Source organism: Thermobia domestica, unplaced genomic scaffold (assembly GCF_964235325.1).
Source record: "Thermobia domestica unplaced genomic scaffold, izTheDome1.hap1.1 HAP1_SCAFFOLD_377, whole genome shotgun sequence".
In the NCBI taxonomy this organism is placed as follows: Eukaryota; Metazoa; Arthropoda; class Insecta; order Zygentoma; family Lepismatidae; genus Thermobia; species Thermobia domestica.
In genome coordinates this window covers 105054-121912 of record NW_027656090.1, presented here as the reverse complement: position 1 = coordinate 121912, position 16859 = coordinate 105054, and positions in this window count along the sequence as shown.

Below are 16859 nucleotides of genomic sequence, written 5' to 3'. Positions count from 1 at the left end.
ATATTACTGTCCCAAGAATTAATATTCAATATTCTTATATAATTGAATCAAATACATACATACAAGAAGATACACTTATATTTTCAAGTAATAATAACTGAAATTACACACTGAATACGCACAGTCACCTGTAGTCAGGCGTCTATACTATATAGCTATTACATACTATACTATACCGGTACTATGCTATATTATACGTAAGCTAAAAATTTAAACATTGATAAGGAAATTAATATCGATTTACATATTGATATGCAGATATAACTGCATTTAAATAATGATATGCAAAAACCATTGATCTACACATTAGTTTCCGATGATAGTATGAAAACCTACCTAAATTTACGTATATTGTTATTATTGACTCATCTTACAGTAAACAAAGCTGCAGAAGATTTTTTTTTATAGGCTTATTAAAAATGAGCAAGCATCTTTGAAGCTCATCATCTTCACAGTGATGTGTTGCGAAGGGATAACTTCGTGATCATGGTGTCTTCATTGCAAGACTTGGCATCACGCACAAGAAAAAGAATCATTTAATAGAAACAAGAGGCATAACCTTTAAGAAAATTAATGCTGAAATTTTAGACTAAGAATATATGAAGAAAATTAGAAGCTGAAAACGTAGAAGCGTTTGCTTTTCATGTCCATTTATTAAATAATCCATTGATTCTTATGATGATTCGAGACTAATCTAGTGGTTTGTCAAAACCTCTAAAATTCTTTAAAGTTATAAGGAGCAATGTATTTGTTCAAACTAATAGAAGCATCGCTTTGATTACCACATTATAGTACAAAATCATCTTGATGTCGATGGTTTGAAGTTCATCTTTTCTTTCAGCACCGTCGGTTTATAAGACGTGGATCTACAGTTTAATGTAGGATCCGAGTCACGAGCTCCCAACGGGAATCGAACCAGAATATACTGTACCTTAACCATGTAGTCACAACGAATCTCATTCTCATCTTGTGTATAATGTTGAACCTTACAAAACCTACCATATGATGTTCTCCCTCGGAAATTTAAGAAAAATATTGGAAAAGGCATAATTACTAATAAGAAACCACAAAATTCAGTAGGTTTGTATTTACTGTTAATACCAGTTACTGTTAGTATTGGCCCTATTTAGATATCTTCCTATTATTGAATTATTTCTGGTAAAGAATCTTCTGGGGCATTCTTTTCTGTGACAAGTTCTTCGTTTAGTGCTATTTAGTTTATCTGGGAGGTTGTTTTATTTATGTGCTTTGGATAATAAACTACTCTGAAGACAAAAACACTCCGAGTTATACACAAATGTTGACAAAATTTTGAATTAAATTTTAAAAAAGTCTGTATGTCATTTCACTTAACTTTATCTCTAAAATGTGAGCGTTGATTTATTCATTTATTTCTGTTATTTTGAACTACATGTTTAAGGTACTTGAGAACTAAATCAAAAAGATTAGACTTAAATTTTGAACAGAAATTTCTCCGAAATGCAGATTGAGAGTAGAGGCCATAAACTTAAATTCCAATAATCCTTATCAGTAATTTCATAATGAATAGTTCTAATTCAAATTTAAAAAAAGTTTTAATTGACATGGGTTAAAGAAAAAATATTTCATAGTCACAAGCCTTCAGAAATGTCGTAAATTAGTTTTTAGAACATTCTTGTTCAAGAACTATGGAGTCTAGCTAAGAACGATTTCAGAAAACTATAAATAAATTTTGTATAAATAAACATTTACCCGTACACTTGTTGAAGAATTCATGCAGAAGCTGTACCGAATTTCAGAAAGTAAACTGTCATCTCTACTATCATCATATCTATTCTGTCATCATGAGGGTAGGATGCATCGTCAATTAAAAGCTTGCTTGCACTACTTCCGTCCTCAGTTTTTTTTTTTCGGAGCAATTGCCTGTTTTAATATTGTTGATCATATTCAGCTCTCTTCCCTTTCTACTTTCATCTTCTACCATACCTTCTATCACGTCGCTCAGAATATGGTTTCTTCTGAAATAATGTTCTAATCAATTTTCTTCCTAAACTATCTCCACTATTCTCTTTCTCTCCTCAACTTTCGCTGACAACTTTTCAACGAGTTTTAGCGTGGAACGGTGGTTCTGTGGCAGAGCGCTCTCCTTTAGTGCGAGGGGTCCCTGATTCGATTCCAGTCTATCTGATTTTGTTATGGACAATTGTAACTGTGAGTTTTCTCAAGATTCTCCCATTTCCTCCCATATTCGTGTTCCACTACTTTGCGTAATAATTCAGTTTTTTTCATTAATTACCGTCTACTTTAGCCTGAACGTTAATATTTCATTTTTGTTATTGGGTTTTCTTCCATTCAACCAAGTTTCGTAATTTCTCCTTCATACTCTCATTTCAAACATTCCCTGTTATTTTCATTGTTCTTTTGTAATGTCCGTGTTTTCTGCATGGCGTGCTATCCTCTACCATCTGAATCAGTGAATCGAATACGTGATTCACGCATACTCCACACGAAAACTTTGATGTGTGTTTTTTATCGTACTAATTAACGACTTACAAAATATTAATTTTCTTCTTTCCTATAGTGTTCTTTTACCACTCGTATCCTGGTTAATATTTGCCGTTCAATCTCAGGCAGTATTCGGTGGACAAAAAGCAGAGGCGGTATGTTTTATTACGATTTTGACTCTACATACCGACTATCTAAGTGTTGAAATACAGTGAGGGTATGTTGCCTAAAAGATTGCAATTCTATTTACATAATGACTCAAAAGCATAGGAGAGCTTCTACTTAGTTAAGGGGGGGCATGGAGAAGCTTTCCCCTCGTCCCCAACTCTCTGAGAAAAATTTTTAAAAAGGTTCCCTTATGTTGTATTATAGGTAATTATTCAAGAAAATGCTTAAAAACCGAATTTTTGTATTAACAACTTTTTAAATAATTTTCTGCTGAAAAGCTCTCGAACCCCCTACTGAACTGTGGAGTACTCCACACCCCCGGAAGGTCCATCCCTCACAGCAGACAACCTCTAAATCCGTCCATGCTCAGAACACGGCATTTATATGCATTAAGGCAAGAAAACACACATACATAAGAACGAAACAGTTGAATATGGCAAAACAAAATACTACAAACTAGGTGGACTTCTTTATGGACACCTTATTTTAAAAACAAAAGGTATGAAAATGTCAGTTGTCAACTTAGAAATTATTTCTACATAAGAAATAAAATCTTTTTACATGCGAAGCTATTCGTTAATTACTGTGTATGAGAATAGATTTATTAAAGATATATTAGCATCCATTTTCCAGTGACAGTATATCTTAATCACTGAAAAACCAGAAGTGGTATGGCATACCACCGCATACCGTCTCACTTCGACCCCTAATTTTATGTCTTTAGTGGTACTATTATGTTAGATACCAAGAAGTAGTCATCTAGCTTACTTTCTCCCCTCCAGCGTACGAAATTATAACAGTCGAAGTGAGGAGGAAACAAAAGATACGGTAGAACAAGTCTCCGCACTGAAATGTTTCTACACAGAGAGTTCACATATTTGAACATCCACAATTATTAAACTGTATAAAATTAGGAATGCCGCTAACCACTAGTTCACCTGTTAATTACATATGAATTACTGCAATTAGTTTGCAAACTTCTCACAATAACGTCACTTTATTCACCCTTCTCCAGTAATCCATTCGTGAGAGTTTTTTTTTTTTTTTTTTCATATATATTAAGTGGGGAATTCCTCCAGCACTCCCAAATTTTCGCACCTTGCTTTCAACTGCTATAGGTGATTGGTACGGTAGGAACTATAATCATTTTAGAATAAATATTTTCACTCCCTGTTCTTCGGTGTTTCTCACCAAATTTTCTGATCTTTTGTTACATCTCCGTTTCAGGTTCCTATAAAGTTTTCGTGATCTACAAAGTGAATCCTTCTTTCTACCTTATACTGAACTACCATGATCAGTACCATGCAGATTTATGTAGATGTTGAGGGAATTTTTATTATTGTTGACCCAGTATTACCATTCACATTATTCGCTTATTAAAAAAAAAAAAAAAAAAAAAAAATCTTTCAGTTATCGTTGAACAAAATTTTCATTCTGTTTATCATTTCGCTTCGCAAGTGTTTCTTCCTAGTTATAGCCTATAAACATTAACTTTATTATTATTATTATTATTATTATTATTATTATTATTATTATTATTATTATTATTATTATTATTATTATTATTATTAATTATTATTATTATTTGGGTGTACAAATGTTTCTTTCGGAGTTACAGGCTGCCGAAAACATGAAAAAAAAAAAACTTTAAAGGCCCATAGCTCAAAAACTATGGAACCTACCATAGTCGGGTCAAGATTTCACTTAGGAACTAATATGCGCGCTATCCAAAAATAACAAGTTTCAAAATCCTAAGCTACTCATGCAACAGTTTTTGTAGAGGGAGTTTTGCTACCGGCATATAATTTGAAATACTCACTAACTACCTGTATAAAAAATATTGCGGAAGTACCGCAGGATTCTGAAACTAGGATATTTGGATAGCGCACATATTAGTTCCTAAGTGAAGCCTTGACCCGACTATGGTAGGTCCCATAGTATTGGAGCTATAGAATTTTGAAGTTAATTTTTTTTTTTTTTTTTTACATATTTTCGGCAGCCTATAACTCCGAAAGGAAGTATTTGTGCACCCAGGTTGGTCTATACTTTTTGTCTTATTTTGGTGTCAGGAATCACCTCCCAAACCTTGTCGGTGTTCTTTTGAAACATCTTGTATTTTCCCCAAACAGAAATTACAATTTAAGAGCTCATTTCCGGATATATCTCAATAACCATACTCAATTACTAAAACCACATGTCGTCGTCTTGCATATATCATAATGAACAGCTTAACGAGAGTGTGTTTTAGTATCAGTTTCAACTCAATAAGTATTATGACTCTCGTACAATACAAATTTTAGGTGTACTAAGAAACTGAGGTTTCTCTATTTTCTCAGAAATTACGCATGAGTCTGTTCAGCTCAATAAAATCTGTCGATTGGTATTGTACGTCTTACCCTAAACATCATCTCGTTAAACGCGATTTCTTTTAAATATAGTGTTGCGAGCAAAAATATTCTGAATATTGCGAATTGTCTGAAAGACGAGAAAAAGAAACGCTTTACACAGAATTGTTCTCATTCTTCGCTTCTTTGTGTGTTTCTATGTGATAGATGACCTGCATAAGAAAGTACTGCGAGGGAGTTACCATGGAGTCCGTGTTCATCACGACAATCCAGCTCCCCTCTGTCTGTCTGTCTTCAAGGGGAGGCGTGATCAGTGTGTTGGCATGGAACTAAGTATCTTACACTTGGCCTTTGTTCTGTTATAGCTTTGACCACTTCATCGATCCACCGAAACTACGTTACTCCAAAATTAAAGCTATCTTCCGTTTTTTAGAGAAATATTGAGCACTTTTTCATGGTTTCTAATACATACATATATTTAAATTGAATATCGAATGCAAAAATTCCTTATTCGAAATTGAATCGGCAACTGTAATACAGATTTTTATTTTTCACAACGAAAACATATCCTTTGCACGATTTTAAAAATCATTCTGCACACAAATAAAGTGCAACGTAATAGTATAAAGCGCGAAGAGGAAATTAAAAGAAAGTCTAATCGCCGTTGGCATTTGATTTGCACGATCCATAATTAACTTTTTATTATTCGTTCAAAATGCACAAGTCATTGTAATCACTGCTCAAAATCGGTATGACAGTGTTTCCTTTTTAACTTTTTTGAGAATAGTCGTTTTTAAAAGATCTACAAAATTATTTCTCTTCTATCCTCTCAAACTGGAAATCCTACCTAAAATAAATCAATTTACTTTATTTCTTGTGGGAGTAACTCAGAAATGTTAGGATATTAGTGTGGCTTGGATTGAAGTCTAGCGTTCCTTTCAATACCGAGGCTGTATATGTGGATCATGTGGAACCACATGAGTTCCCACCAGGAATAGAACCCAGGCCAGAATATATTGAGACAAAACCTCTAAATCAAAACTCTCCCGACAAACGGGAACGTACGATCACATTAAAAATGATCCAAGTGGCACCCAAAACGGACACCAAGACAGCATGTGTCAGACGTGCGGTCTTGACCGTAAAAATACGGTAATTTGCCGTTTTCGTACGGTATACGGCCCGACTCCTTGACTATACAGATTATATACGGTTGTATTAAAATTTACGTTTCAACATTTTTTAAGCAGAAAGTATTTAGTTTATCTTCTGTCATTTTGTTCATTTCCCAATGACTAATCACCGCAATCAGTTCTAGTGATGCTTTGGGTGATGACTTCCCCTTTCGTAATTTGGTAAAAGAAATTTAATAAATGGAAAAATTAGAATAAATTTATTGCCGACAGTGAATGCTTGTGTTTTAGCCAGTTAGTGTGCAACATTTTGGATTCATTTCACACCACTCAAAAATTCTACACAGTTCTTCCTTTTCCTCTGGTATGAAATTTGTAATTAAGGTTTATGGAATTAACCATCGAGCAACTTGGTAGCGTCAGAATTTGACACAATCAGTCATTTTGATTATTGTTGTGCATTGTTATGAGCAATTTTACGGGGTACTTATGTAAGACCTGACCTGGAATGTGCATAAATTTCATGAATTAAAATTACACATGCAAAAAAAAAAAAAAAAAAAAAAAAAGCATCCATGGAAGAACGAAACATGAATAGGAACGTAAAAATCAAATGACATATCCGTTCATATTTCACACATTGAGCTTTCATTTAATATCAGATGTTTTAAAAAATTGAAAAACTAAAAGCTACTTTTGAAAAAATATTAATCTTTCAAAGAAATTAACAAAACGAGTGAGAACGCCATATAATCCAACCAATAGAAATAAGCTGCTTATAAGCAGCAGCAGCTATAAAACATTTTTCTTATCTCAAATGTAATATTTAAAATATAAAGTTCTCGTACATACACTATTTTTTCCGGTGATGCTCTTTCTTAAAATTCAAGATGAAGGAAAAGCAATTTCAATTTTTTTTTTTTTTCGAGTTTCTAGTAAATGTGAAGAAGAATGCAATGTCTGCATTCGAAACGTCGGAAATCAATATTTTTACCTGGCTGATAGGCCTCGAAAATTTAATAAAATCATGTCGCCAGGAAAGATTAATATCGTTTTCGAGTTTGTTCATCTTTGTTGTTGTTGTTGTTGTTTTTGTTCGTGATTCAGATAGAGCCAAGGAGATATTCAATCTTAGACTTGGACTTACGAATTTCGGGGAATATCCACGAGTAGAAAATCGTTACGGTCAGAAGCCACGATGACACAAAACCACGCCACTTTTTCCTCCTATTTTTGTCAGTCCACCAGTGTTTTCGTTATCATTTCATTCCACATACTGTTGTCTCCTTTAGGTTAGAGGACGTGTTAATGCGATGTTAAAAATTTGTTTTATGAAGGCAGAGTGTACTACTAAATTAGCAACACTGGTCTCGGGTGCTTTTTTTTCTTTTTTTTTTTCAGTCTCCGCGAAAAGACATGAGGGCAATACTCCTGTCTGTGTACTACTACTCGAGAGCAACGGCACCGACTTTACAAAATTTATGTAGGTGCAAATCAATGGGGGGCATGTTAGCCTATATGTTTTCAGGGAAGTCTCGATATTTCATTGAGTTATTTTTAATTAAAATATTTTCTGAACCCTGTCATAAAGGGCTCTGCTGTGATAAAGTAGGTCTAAAATATATGGGTACTATAAGGATAAGTTGGGGCTGCCCTAGCTCAGTCGGTAACACGTTGCTTGGGTGCCGGAGCCCCGAAGCACCCACGTAGTTGGCGCGCATGCTCGAGAGGATCGTTTTCTTAGGTTTTTGAAACATGGGATCAGATCGCGCAAATGAAGCTATGAGGAAACCTCAATGCAAAATTTGTTATTACATTTTTTTTCTAATTTACTGCATTTTTTATGACTGATAAAACAATTGCAGTAGAATAGAGGGTTACTAGTCTACAAATTCCGAATAATACTGGCAAAAGATAGGATTTCGTTCATTTTCTTATCAGCTTTGTATCCACTGTCACACTCAATATGTTTTAGTGTTGCAACGGTTGAAGTCCACTTGTTTATGATGCCCAGTGTACTACATAAATATCTGAGTCAAACAAAATAAAGTCAGTTTATCATGATGATGATTAAAATTTATTTCGGTCATTAGGAATTCGAGTTACTCGTTGCTCTAACCAACAATATTTCCATTGAATTGTTTGTTCCATTATGACTTATGTGAACAATGATTGACTTATGTGAACAAGCCATTAATCTTTATATTGAGTGTCTTGTTTAACCATGTATTTGTCTGTCCTTGGTTATTTTGAGCTGTGCGTAATATCTTTCCTGTGTATCTGCAGTTCCCTTCAGCTCACATCTGTCACTGCTTAGTTAATTTTTTTTTTTTTTTCAGTCTTGAATAGAAAAACAAAACAAGATCATTTGTTGCTATATCTCGAAAGGAGATATCGGTGATTTTACTTCCAAAGTTGCCTCGTAGTAATCTGATTCTTAAAAGTTACTGCCAAACAATGTGGTTGTCTTTAGGATTTTGTTTAATTCGTAATTTGACCACTCATTATGTTATTATTAGGGTGTAAGTTATTGAACAGATGGTTAAATTATGTCAGTTTTTTCAGCAACATCCCAAAGACGGTCACCAGATTATTTAAAAGTAGTTTCTAACTATTTGATTGCTGTTATGTCCGAAGTTTGATCTTTCCAATTTCAGAGTTATTTGGAAAATACGAAACAACCACAGAGTAGAGACCTTCTCTTATCTCTCAGAAATTAGAATCAGTGGTGCTATTCAGCCGGTTCGCGAGAACCGGTTGTTAAAATATTTCGAGTTGGCAGAACCGTTTGTTATACCCCCCCCACACACACGTAAGATCTAACGAAGAGAAAGAAAAAAGCCAAATAAATTTGTGAAAACACCTCTTTATTTTCCCGCTCGCTTCCATTGTTGTGAAAGCAAGCAATTTGAATTATTTCAATTCAATGGGCAGACAGAAATTTGAATACGAATTTCGGAATTTCGTCCGGAATACTGGGATCTGTGAGTGTAATGAATGTGATACGTATATAGTCCTATTACGTCTGCTACCTATTTGTTTCTGTATGATTCCGACATCATCAGTTCCGGAGATATGTGTCTTCGAAGCAATGTGTACGAAATATTGGTCTTTTCATCGATATCTCGAACGATTGCACGTCATGACCCATACTGCCATTTCTCCTCAAAACATGGCCCTTTGCTAATGGGACGTCCAGTTGGCAACGGCAGTAGATCCTCAAAAAAATTAGAATAGCACCACTGATTAGAATTATACGAAATATTTAAATGTATTATTGTTTGTGCCATACAGTGGAACTTGGCCAAAGTGTACTGTCTGTATGTGTGATACGGTGAAACGTGGTCAACTTACAGGAAAATAATATTTGGCTATATCTGCATGATTTCAAACATATTGCGCAAATTTAGCAAGTAGCTAAATGAAAGACAGATGTCAATAGGTTTTATGTTTTACTGTATTTGCGTTTCTCTAACTTGTATTGGAGAGGGTGAGGAATAATTTCCTTCCTTCTTGTTAAGCGTATGTATACATCTACCAGTAATTTCCGTTAAAAAAAAGAAGTTTTTGTTGGTATTGAAACTGAAACTTTATTCCTTCTTGGCAGGGACGATTATTCACTATGACTTGGCGCAAGTTTGGTATTCAGTTTGAAATGTTAGAGACGATGGCTACAAACTTCGGAACTGCTCATTCTGAATAATTTTATTTCGTTTTCATGTTAGGTAAAAGCTGTCCTTGTGTTTCAGGAAGCAAGATTACATGAAAGGAAATTGATAGAAATCGGCGCGGTGCCAGCCATTCAACATTCAAGTTTCCTTAATCGCCTAGAAACTGTGGAGATAAGGTCGTAAAGACATTGAATATCCAGAAACGAAGAAAGTAAGCCATATAGTATCTATGAGACACTTTTATATAAACTATCCAAGACATTCTGTATATTGTATCAATTTGGGTGCCTAACAATTATGATGGCATGAGCTGCTGATCCAAATTCCTGTTCTGTGAGAAAATATTTGGTAACTGTTACTACTTTATTTAATACGGTAGCATATTGTAGGTACTATTTGGCTTACTTTCCATATTTTTTATATTCTTTATTGTCTTTAAGTTATTATTTTAAGTAGGGCAGAGCTTAACAAAGAAACTTAAAATCGAAAATCTTAGACAACGTGGCATTACAAAAGCATTTGACTGTTGTCATTTTAAGGATAAACTATGTATGTGTAAGAAACTTGATATTCTCCGTGGATTTTTTTTAAAGAATTTTCAGATAAAGTAAAATTCCTATGATAAATAATAATAATAATAATAATAATAATAATAATAATAATAATAATAATAATAATAATAATAATAATAATAATAATAATAATAATGTTTATACAAAGTGTGATTAAAAAGTACGGTGAATGCAGTTGCACAGTGCCATCTATCGATATATCCATTTAAACTAGTAAGTCTGGTAGCCTAAACCTTTGGTACAGCCAGTATCGGAATTTGAACGAGTTGTGACATGTTAGCTGGCTTTCAGAGGCAGAAGAGTGAGGACATGTTAAGAGTACCTCTTGCGGCGCCAACATTCAGTTTTGTTCTAAGCTGCGAAAAAAGTGCCAAAGAAGCTTAGGAAATGTGAAAATCAGTATATGACGATGAAGCGGTGGCATTAAAGACTGTTTACGTGTAAATGGTACGAGTAATTCAAAAGCAACAAGAAGTCGGTAGAAATCGAGCGACGATCGAGACGATCTACATCAAAAACAGATGAAAACGTGCAAAAAGTGGCACAAATGATTTGTTCAAACAGGGTGGGGGCGCGGTGGCTCAGTGGTAGAGCGTTCACCTCCGGTGCTTGGGGTCCCTGGTTCGATCCCAGCTCGCGCCGTGTGGACTTTGTGGTGAACAAACACCGTGCTCGTGGGTTTTCTCGGGGTTCTCCCGTTTCCTCCTACTTTCTCCATTCCACCATTTCACTCATCTCCCATAATCACTGTCTCCTTTAGCCTATCCGGCTTAACCGTCCGACGTAAAACTCAGATTTCATTTCATTTTTCATTTTTGTTCAAACAGACGAATGACTATTCGAGAGCTTTCCTAGAAACTAAACATCTCATACGAGTACATTAAAAAGCATTTTAACCTCCGATTAAATGGGCAAATGGACTCGATTTTTAACCTCCGATTAAACTACTTCTTAACTACGGAAACGCGCCGTGCAACACTTTGCTTTTGATCCACGAGATTTTGGTCAAAAAATATTTCTGTCTGCCCATATTCGCTGTTTTCTCCAGATATAGCACCATGCGACTTCTGGCTCCTCCCAAAACTTAAAATCGTGCTTAAAGGAAGACGATTTGATATCATTCCTGACATTGAGAGGACCACGACAGAACAGCTGAACGACCTTGCAAAAGAAGCCTTCCAGAAATGTTTTCAGTCATGGATTCAACGTTGGGATAACTACATTGCTACTCAAGGAGAGTACTTTGAAGGAGATTAAATCAAATTCCATGCTTATTACTTTGTTTCTAATAAAACTATTCACGATTTTTTGATCACATTTCGTAACTTTCAATTCTACAATACTATTAGAGTTAAATGAAAATAATGTCGAAAGACGAGACCTGTATTAATCAATAAATCTTATTGAACTAAACAAAATGAATGTAAATGTATTAAGTGAATGTAAATCTTCCTTCGAAGTTTTCGGGAAAAATCAAGAAAAAACTTGTTTTTTTATATAAACTTTAAAATTGATGCTGTACGATAACCAGAAGTACACCACCTGTTAAGACGAAACTGATACACTGAAGTATCCCCTCTTTACAAGTTTTTCATTATGACACTAGCAAAATGACAATGCACTGAGATAGTCCAAAATTATAATTAACTGCAATTGTCGTTCACCTATAATATTGGCCAAACGTGATGCATATATCCATTGATTGATTACATTAAGCCGAACAAAATAAAATGCTTGAGAGTGAATTCTCATGCGTAATTTTTGAGAAAATCGTAACTTTATGGCGTTAAAAAATACCCCGTTCGTTGATAATCTGGTGCAGTTCACAGTTCTTATTCTGCTGAATTAGATTTTTTTTCTCCATGGACTATATATAAAATAGGGATGAAAAAAATCCGGAATTATTACTTTCCGGAATCTGGAAAGTAAATTCGGAAAATTCTGGAATTTTTCGAAATTCGGAAAGTGAAATTTCTGGAATCCGGATAATTTTGGTCGTCCGTAATATGCACTGTTAAGTAGAAAATTATATATTGTTGATTGAGTTATTCTATTCTGACAGTCGTGCACATGCTATTTGTAAAGAAAATACGTGAAAGGCAGTACTGAAAACTGTATTCAACGATAAGGTTCAACAATGGACAACCTAAACATAATTTAGTGAATTCTCTAAAATACTAATACTAATACTACTAATGATAAAATAAAGAATTAAAATCATGGTACTCGTACATTTGCGTGAATTTGAAAACTTTTTCCTGGTTTATTATAATGATAACAGTTATATTCTGTGTCCACCTTCCATTGTCTTTGCCTGCAGATGATGCCTTCCTTTCTTTGAGGCCATTGACAAAAAGTCTTATTGTTTCATGTCTTGCATTATGTAGCTCCTTTTTTCCTGGCTAATATTCACACGGCTAATGCCTACGCATACCACAAGGGTTATTCAGGGCAATTAACAACATAGAGAAGGAAGGCATCTACTTCTCACGCTGTGCCATTCAAGTGAAAAAGAAAAAGAATCGAAAGAGGAAAAAAATATTGTAAACGACATCTGAAGAAGATTCGCTTAGCTGCAACTGCAAAAGAAAAAAAAATACATCCGTGATTGTTGCCACAGTCTCTTCACTTTAGATCATGAGATCTCGATCACAATGTCAAGAAATGTCGCACAATTCTTTTCTTCAGAGTCGGCATGATTGATGTTCTCTCTAGCATCTTGTATTGCGTGAATTTCAAAGGAAATGATCGTGTGTATTCAATTTTCCTAATGTAATACTTCTACTAATGTATTGTTGACGATCCTTCATATTTAGGATTCTTATAATGAGAAAGTTCGCTTATGACAGGCATGTATTCAAGAGGATGGTACAGGGGCTTGAGCTCTATAGAAATCAATATATTGGTTGGTTGATTTGAGTTGAGTGTCTCTGTTATCCCCAAGACGTGAATCTAGACCGTAACATGGGATCCGAACAATGCGAGGTCGCACCGGGAAGAAAGCAGTGTTTTATAAATGAATGGAAATATATAGCACATACTAGCATATGCTTCCACGTGTTTCTGAAGGCAATATTTTGCATTCTTCCTTCTCCACCTATCATATACGTAGAATTCATCTAAACTCACCACACCCCTTTTCCTCCTTATGCGTATCTTAGTGAACCACCCCTACCCCTTTTCGTCCTTATGCACATCTCAGTGAACCACCCCTACCCCATTTCTTCCTTATGGTCATGTTAGTGAACCATCCTCCTGCCTTTTCTTCCTTATGGGCATCTTAGTGAACCACCCCCACCCCTTTTCTTCCTTCTAGGTTAAATTTTTGAAAAGAATATGCTAAAAACAAGTGTGTAATTAATTTAAATACACATTGAAATACATTTTTAAGTACCGTATTCTAAAAGAAAAGTGTAAATACCACCAAGGTATTTTGAGATGTGGCCATCTTAGTGAACCATCCCAAACTCTTTTCTCCCTTCTAAGTTAAGTATCAGAAAGCTTTGAAACACATGTCTAATTGTTTTAAACGAGAAGTCCAAATACTAATTTTCATGTCTCTAACCATAAGGAGTTCCGAGATAGAGACATCTTATGATAATTGCAGCCCTTATTTCCTGCCCTTCCAAAAACCCTTTCTTACAGTTACCCGATGTTAAAAAGCCTATGCTGTGTTCAAGTTTCAAACGCCAAGCTTAAGCAGTGTGGTCTAGTTGTTAATCAAGTCAGTTAGTCAATACTTCTTTTGTGCTAGAGATATAAGTAACTTCCACACATCATAGCCCACAAAGACTATAGACTGCCAGACTGCTTTTAGTTGGGCAATATGTATTCAGTATATGTCTCCCACCACCGTTATTTCTAGGTTTCGAGTCCGGAGTTCGTTACTCCTTATTCAAATGACTCATTAATTGCTTCATGATGCTGGATATATAAATACCGAAAATTGTCCACTCTGGGAATCAAACCTGGGAGCTTACCAGGGACGTAATTTGGACATTCAGGTGGAGCAATTTTCCCTCTTCTGAGATTTATATATTTTTTAATCAATAGTGTAATAATATACTAATAATAAAATTTTTAAAAAATAAAGGCATGTTTTCTTTTTTTTAAAATAAGGCAAACCGTACTAGTAAGTGAAAAAATTATAGAAATCGTATCAAAAAGTTAAAAAAGTGATTTCAAGAAAATATTTTTAAAAAATCTATATGCATGACTAAAAAAGCATGGGGAGCGCACTCATATATGATACGCAAATTGATTGAATATGGGAGCGCACTCATATATGATACGCAAATTGATTGAATATGAGAGCGCTCTCTATGGTTTTCTTCGTAGTCATACATAGAGTTTCTCATACATTTCATCGTATTTTTTTTTTTTAGTACGATTTGCATTACTTTTTAATTTGTTAGTACGGTTTGCTTTATTTTTTAAAGAAAATATGTTTTTATTTTATTATTTTATTTGTATTTTTAAAAGAAAGTATGTTTTTATTTATTTTATTTTATTTGTATTTTTTGTACGAATTGTAGACTATTTGTTTACTTTTCAGTGCATTTTTTTTAAAGGAAAGCATAGTTTTTAAATGTTTTATTTTTTCTACCCTTTACTCATAATTAAATATATTTTCCATTGTAGTAGGCTTCTTTGTTTCCTTTCCTATATGCTTGTCGAGATTCAGTGTCTTTTGACAGTGTAGCCTACCTGAGGAAGAGAATAAAAATTTACTCAAAAAAGGATATATTTTGGAAGGATAAAATGAAGAAATGGGACAAGATTAAAAAAAAAGTATTAGGCGCTGTAAGTGGTTCTCTATAATACCTTATAATAAATCGCGCCCAGTGCTTTTATAGTCTTAGACCCATTTCTTTATTTTACCCACAAAAACATATCCTGAATGTTACACTATACATGACGACACCAGTGCGTATGTGCTTGCATAAAATTATATGAGGCGCCTAGTATCAAAGTCTGCTACATCCATGTCGCTTAGTTTTGAGTAATCTCGCAAAACGTGCAGTGAAGGTCCATATACACGCGTAAATCCCATATTGGAACTAGTTTTTAGTATGAAATATTAAGCTTTTAAACAAAATTCTGTTTCCATGGAATTCTTTTAGATCAAACATATAACAAGCGATATATATAATTCAATTTCGGTATTTAAAAAATTCGATTTGCTGGTTTTTGATACTAGGCGCCTCATATGATATACAGTTAGTAGAGAGCAGTATTAACAACTTATAAAATATTGAAATCTTGTACATGGAAATATAAAAAGTAACAACAGAGCATTGTATTGTCACTCGATTTACGTCGCTGTGCACAATGCCATCATTGCATGACGTCGGGAAATGAGTTAAATTACTGTTGCAAGATTTGAGGACAAGTTGAACCAGACATTTTTGAACCAGGATAAATTTGACAAATTTCAGTTAAAGAAAAGCATATCAAAAACGCAGAACTGTAGACCCTACTTAGGTCGAAGAGTCTTCCTCGCCAACCCAGGGGCGGCTTTAGGATTTTAATTTTGGGTATTCCCACTGTTTCGCTTATAGTCACATATACACATTTGATTGATTAATGACAGTAGGAAATTCAAAGGAATTTCCAGTAATTATCTACCATTAATATACATAGTGTAAAATATATTTAGTCTTTATTATATCTTTTAGGGCGATTCTCAGCGTGACGCACGGGACATTTGTACACAAAAACTGTTTTTTAAACAAAAATGTATTTTCAAATAAAATAAAAAGTATGTCAAAATTAGGGGGAAATTATTAGTGCATAGTTAAATAAAATTAAACACTCAAAACAATTGCAAATTTGAGTTATAAGGCAAAATTAAGCGTTACGCACGGGACTCAGACAAAAAGCTCGTTTGACAACTTCAATTTCATTGGATATTCTCTGCGATTTATGGCAGCATTTTAATTTTATATGCCATCACTTATGTTCTACATTCATTCTCCTTACTGTGCATTATATTTTTAAATTGGAAAATAGAATTTAATTAGCTTCACATTATGTTTTCTTTTTCGACTCACCGTTACGCACGGGACAGAAAAGTAACTATCCCATTGTTTGGTTGTTCTAAGACTGTTATTATACAATATCCTTACTAAAGAGATTGATATTTTAAGATTAACATTTGGACATTAACAAGCATAAATAATTTGCATATATAATTTAATTTGAATGAATTAAATTACATTCCAAAGTATCAACTAGGCAACTCGCTTAGTGTTATTACTATGTCTTTGGGGTATTTGTCTGAGCTCTGATTTGTGGCGTTCAAACCACACAATGTTGTGCAACTGTTGAGCTGCTCGATCCTCTGTGCTACCTACCAAACGTAGAGTCTTTTGAATGCTGACATTGTCAGCTAAAATGCGGGAAAGTGAATTGAAGGGAAACAGTTGGATTTTGGTTATTTGGTATTATTGATTATTACTTCACAGTGAAGATTTGCTTAATGTG